Here is a 6,114-nt window from a genome sequence, read left to right as displayed (position 1 = left end):
AGTTTTCTCCTTTGTAAAGTGAGAGGGTTGGCCTTGAGGGTCTCTCAGGGCCCCTATCACTGGGAGAGAGGAGGTTCTGTGCCAACTCCCATTTGGCCCCTCACCTCTGGGCATCCAAGGATCAGTTACTTGTCTCCTGGGTGCCGGGCAGGGAGATCCCCTCCCAACCTTTGCAGGGAGACTGGCACCCAGGCAGAAGCTATTTCTAAGGTCTAGAAGCTCCCAGGCAGGGGTCCTTGAGACAGAGGGAAGCTGGAGACTCCACTCTCAGCTGGGAAAGCCTCAGACCTTCTGGCCAAGTCAAAGGCACCCTCCCCAGAGGGCCCAAGGCCCAGAGGAGGCAGCAGCAACAGTAGCAAGAGAATATCCCTTTAAGGAAGGCGGGGACGCCCCTTAGGGCACGCCAGTGAGCGATGTAGGATACACAGGAATTCTTACTCCCATTTTAAGACGAGGAAAATGAAGCCAGGGTCACGGATTTAGAGCTAGAGGAGACCTCAGAGTCTGGTCTCCTCATTTTACAAACGGGGAAACTGAGGCTCACAGAAGCTAAAGCGGCACACCCACAGTCACAAGATCCTGGAGTCACAGATTTAGAGCTAGAAAGGCCACGGAGTCCAACCTCCCCATTTTTCAGACAAGTAAATAGAAGCCCAGAAAGGTGCGTGACTTGTCTAAGGTCACACAGCTAATGAGCGTCAGGCCGGGCTGGAGTCCAGGTCCCTCCCCGCGTCATCATCCTACCTTTCTGCGTTCTCCTACACGCTACATGCATGAGGCTCTGCATAGCTACTAGCGGGCTGACGGCCTCTGCCTCTCGGCCCTACCCCATGAAGGTGGCAGAGCAAGAGACGTTATGCTCGGGATGGGAGGAGGTAAACAGCGCGTGACGCCCCGCCATTTTGCAGAACTGATGGGGAGGGTCTGCTCCTGGAGTGGAAGACCGACCTGGAAGGGAACCCAGAGGCCCTCGCTCCCAGTTCAACGTTCCTTGCATGGCCAGAGATCGCTGGGGACCCCGTGTGGTGGGGCTGTCCCAGGGCCTCAGCCACCCCTAGCTCAGTGCCCCGGGCCCCGGTCCTCAGGCCCGTTTGTCCCTGGGAGGCGGCTCCCAAGTGGGAGCTTCAGAGAGAAGGCGCCTGAGAAGGGACCTGGGGGAGCGTCTGGGGAGTGGCCAGAGCCCTCCACCTGTGACTTCGGCCAGAGTCACGTTTATAGAAACTACCTAATATTGTTAACATCGTCCCTAGAAACTACTCAATATTGTTAACATCGTCGGGGGGCCTTCGAATACGAGAACCTCTTCCTCCAAGCCAGCCCCTCAAGCTCAAACGTGCTCCTGGACCCTTTTGTATCAGGAAGGGAAAAGGACGTTCCCTTGGGGTTTTCAGGGCTTTGGAAAGATTTCCAAGACATTTTAGCGGTTTTGCTGATGGGGGGCGCCCCTCCCCACACTGCTGGCAGCACGTGAAGACCGGAGGGCGAAGCTGCTCAACGCCTTAAAGACGCTCCGCTCCAGTAAGCTTGCGTTTCCTGCCAGGCCCAGTCCGTGTAGACGCGGCCCGAGGGGCGTCGAGGCACGCGGAGGAACGCGTCTGCGATGAAGGTTCACCCGGAGGCGCTCAGGGAAAGCAGAAGAACGGCCCCCGTGCGTGTTAATTCATTAGGGTGAGACTCCAGTGCATCGATGTTAATCCCGGGGGTGATTTCATTAAGGGACGTTAATTGAGGTGATGAAGGTTTAATTGGGAGACACTGAGGAAAATTAGGCATTCCTCACCTAACATTAATAACGAAGTCGAGGGATTAATCGGGGGGGGGGGTAGGAGGCGTTAGTGTGAGGGCAAAACCCATATCTCATCATTTGGATGATGAGATATTCATTGAGGAGGAGGAGGGGATGAAGAGAACTGCAAGCAAGAGAAAAGATGAAGAGAGGAAGACCGAGAGCCCGGGAGGGGCGGGGCTTCCCGATTACCTTCCTCTTCGTACTCTTCTGCATTGGAAGAAAAACACAAGAAAAGGGCCACATTAGCTGGTGAGAGGCCTGGCCTGCCCCAGGGAGGGAGGGCTGCAGCCTTGGACCCTGGACCGTCGGGAGGAAGGGTGGGAAAAAGAGGCGGGACCCCCAGGGGCTGGATGGGGCGCCAGGGCTGAGCCCCTCGGGAGAGGACTGACCTAAAGGAGTAGAAGCAGACCCACCCCCAACCCGCCTTCCTTAATTCTAAAGGGTGGAGGAAGGAACACCGTAGCCAGGGGTGGTAGAGACACAGGGCAGGATTCACCAACCACTCTATCTCTAGGAATCCAGGCTTACCAAACACATCAACTGGGGACACCTCAAAGGATTTATGTATGTAGTGAACTTCCTGTGGGCGGTTAGATGCAAGCCCCCAGGCCTGTGGCCCTAAGTGCCCCCCCCCCACTGCCCACGTTCCCATTGGCGCCCCTGGAAGATGGGGGCCTCGGCACAAAGTGGCGGAACTTTGCCCAAGCCTGACCCATGACTCACAGTTAAGGGGTTGAACCCGCCCTTGCGGCTGAATAGCCCACCCCAGAGAGGCAAAGAAAAGGCAGATTGGAGACTTACCCTCAGCGTGTTCTCTGTTGGGGAAAAGAAACAGGGAGAGGCTGGTCAGCGGGGAAGTTCTGAGTTTCTCAACACAACCATCGGTCACAAGCCAGATCCTAGCCCCACTGCCCCGTCAAGTTCCCCCTCCCGCACTTGGCTTGGCTTCCACCAAAGCTCTGCTTATTTGCTGGTCTCTTCACTTAAAATGACTAAGTCCCCCGGGAAGACTTTTATCTGATGGGTAAAAGTAAGTTGCAGGTCCGAGTGTCCCCCAGTCCCAGGGTGAGGGATTGAACAGATCGGGTTTTGCACTCACACTTCCTCATCAGACATGGTGGCGGTGGTGGGTTTCTGGAAAGAGAGAGAGAGACAGAAAGGGGGAGGCAGGAGAGGAGAGGGAGAGAAAGAGGGAAGAGAAACAGAGGGGACGGAGGAGAATGGAGAGAGAGAGATGAGAACAAAAAGACGTTAGTCGCAGCCTGCCTGAGCATCCTTCCCGTGGGTGGCCATTTCAGAAGGCGCAGGCTAGGGCTGAGTTACCGGATGGGCGCCCGGGCTCTCCCCAGACTGGTCAAGCCTGCCGCTCCCCACCCCTTCAGCCCTCCCTAGACACCCAGGGAGGTCCCCGGTGCAGCCTGGCCCCTGGACCTCAGGCACTGCTCCCCAGAAGGTCCCCAGGGATTCTCCATGCCCCTCCTCCCTGGTCATTCGCGAGTGCCCAGTGGAGTCCCCCCCTGAAGGTGCTGCTGCTCGCTAAGTACAATCTCAGCAGCCGTCTAACCGGGCAAGTAGGACTAGCGTTCACTCCTCCCCCCTGTCTCACCCCCAGCCGTGCCCAAGAGGCAGGGCAGGACATATCCTGACTTTGGGGAGGCTCCGCAGACAACAGCATCGTGAGGGTGGGAAGCACCTTACGGGTCATCAGGCATGCCCCGTGCCGAGAAAGAATGAGGAGGAAGAGGAACACATTGGGGGCAGGGACTGGAAAACCACTGAACTTGGAGCCCCAGGGCCTGAGTTGGAATCCTAGCTGGAGAACTCAGTGGTGTGTGGTACTGGGCAGGTCACTCAATCCATTGGGACCTCAGTGTCCTCCTCAGCCAAGGTGAGGGAATTGGACCAGAGCTCCTACAAGACCCCCAGCTCTCAAGCTATGATCTCTGACTGTTCTTGAAGACCCCCAAGGAGAGAGAGCCCACCCAGTTTGCAGACGGCTGTAGTGGTTACTAAGCTTGACCCGGAGCTGACTAGGGGAACCTCGGGGTCCTCATCTGCACAATGAAGCTGATGCTGCTTTCCCTGCAGGTTGGCGAGGCTAAAGTTGCCTGGCTGATCAGGGAAGTGACCTCTCAGTGACTGGGGCAGCATGTGGCTGCCTAGACCCATTTTCTGAACTCAAATTCCTTCCATGAGATGAGACGCATCCTCAGTGCAAATGCCCCAAGGCAAGAGGGAAAGACACCTCGGGTGAAAACTGGACCCGTGGGCCAGGAGTCTAGATCTGCTGAGGATGGCACTAAGCAGCCTCTGGGCACCTTTAAGCTTGGAGATGAGTCTGGGATTCTGAGGCAATGCCTCTTTCTTCCTAAATCCTTTTTCCTCTTTTTCTTTTTTTCCTTTAAAAAAATTACTTGTAGGGGCAGCTAGGTGGCACAGTGGATAAAGCACAGGCCCTGGATTCAGGAGGACCTGAGTTCAAATACGACCTCAGACACATAACACATACGAGCTGTGTGACCCTGGGCAAGTCACTTAACCCCATTGCCTAGCCAAATATATATATATATATATATTTGTAACCTGGGATGGTTCTGGGGCGGGGGGGAAGGAAGGGAGAAAATTTAGTTGGTGTAAAAACAAAAGATCAATAAAGATTTTAAAAAAAAAAGGACTAAATTGGCCTCTCTGCTAGTTCTACACCCCCCTCCCCCATGCTTCTAGGGTCCTGTGATCTCTGACTGCCAGGATCCTGCAGCCTCCAGCATAGACACAGCTCTGACTGTGGAAGAAATATGTATTCCTTCTTTCTATAAACAACCATTAGGTGCCTACTGTATGCGGAGCCCTGTGTTAGTCTCTGAGGATTGTCAGGGTTTAGGTCAAAAGTGCTCCCACACTTGGCAAGGGAATAGGGCATGAGTACAGACAGCCACGATACACACTGAGAGAATGATAGCGGACCACAGCGGACCAGGCACCAAAGATGGGCTGGTCTTGATGGAGGCTAGCACCTGTCTAGCATGCCTCAAAGGGGCAGTTTCAAGGAGATGCCTCAGTTTCCCCAGTCCAGCTGGCCTGCTGTCACTCCGATGGGAGATAGCTGCCCAGCCCAGCAGCACTGCAGAGGGCTATTTATAAGGGGTTCCTGCAGGGTCCAAGGAGCCCCCGACCTTTCTTGAAGATTATGACAGCCTCCAAAATTAGCCAAGGAAGCTTCTCGGCCAGAAACTCAAGAAGCCCAAGTATGTCCTTCCTTAGGCTCCAGAAGGGTCAGCCTCCTGTCCCTGTTGCTAAGAATAATTCCTCTGGCCCTGGCCATACCCTATAAGGACCTCAACTCTACCACGAGGTTCTGGGCCTGAGGGGGCAGCAAGTCTGGGTTTCCAACACTCTGCCTGGAAGCAGAGGCTGGCTTGAGGAGGCCTTGAAGGCAGAACTGACATCCAAACTGCTCCTGCAGGCCAGCGAGGGGGCCCAGGGAAATTGGAGGAAACAAGAAATGCATCTGTTCTGGATCACCTACTGTTCTAGCCCTCAGTAGCCAGGAGAGGAGAAAGCCCAGAACCACAAGGCCTCTCCTAACCTCGGACTCAGCACCTTAACAGTCTGACCTAGAGCAAGCTCCTTTCTCCTGTGGGCCTCAGTTTCCTCCCCTGTAAAATCAGGAGGTTAGATTAGGTAGCTTTTAAGCTGCTCCCAGTGTGCCTAGTGCCCCCTCCCCAAACTGACATTCCATGTTCCAGGTTCTAAGGTTCCCTCCCAGGGCCGATGTCTGGGGAGTCAGGCCAGTAGAAAATGTCCGCTGCTTACTCTCTGTGGGACCTCAGGCAAGTCACCCCCTGTCTTCAAAGAAAATTGTTGGTCGAGGAGACCTCTGAGGTCCTTTCAGCCTGGAAGCCTCTGGTCTTACTTAAGTGAGAAGACAAAGGCAGTGGGATGGCCCGCGTACCCCTTTGGTGGAGAATTTAAAGGGAGGTGATTGGGCCTCTGCCAAAGGCTAACAGTCTGCTTCCTACTTTCCCCCCAGGGGGCAAGGATGTTTATTGACTGACTGACTGACCACATGCTTAGGAAGTGGGGGTGGGGGTGTAGGTGGGATGGGCAAGTCATTAGAAGGAGCTTGCATGACAGACCCAGAGCAGATCCTTCTTTCAATCATAGAATCAGCAACTTGGAGGGATGGTAAATGTTATGCATCTGAGGTCAGATTTGAACTCAGGTCCTCCTGACTCCAGGGCTGGTGCTCCATCCACTGCGCTGTCTCTGTCTCTCTGCCTCTGTGTTTCTGTCAGTCTGTCTCTCCCTCTTCCTCTCTCTGCCTC

The 6,114-nt window shown here is 54.9% G+C and overlaps 1 long non-coding RNA gene across 1 annotated transcript; it reads right to left on the bottom strand.

Moving 5' to 3' along the window:
• Positions 1-1,978: 1,978 nt before the first annotated feature.
• LOC114047770 lies at positions 1,979-3,499 on the bottom strand. The gene is made up of 4 exons (XR_003569670.1): positions 3,396-3,499; positions 2,889-2,923; positions 2,591-2,604; positions 1,979-1,996 (listed from the first exon to the last, which is right to left on the bottom strand). It is a non-coding gene; the product is annotated as an uncharacterized LOC114047770 (long non-coding RNA).
• Between the last annotated feature and the right edge of the window lie 2,615 nt (positions 3,500-6,114).

The sequence above is a fragment of the Vombatus ursinus genome, unplaced genomic scaffold (genome assembly GCF_900497805.2).
Source record: "Vombatus ursinus unplaced genomic scaffold, bare-nosed wombat genome assembly UNPS02014790.1, whole genome shotgun sequence".
Classification (NCBI taxonomy): domain Eukaryota; kingdom Metazoa; phylum Chordata; class Mammalia; order Diprotodontia; family Vombatidae; genus Vombatus; species Vombatus ursinus.
The sequence above is the reverse complement of the archived record's forward strand: the minus strand, read 5'-3'. Positions and strand labels throughout refer to the sequence as shown.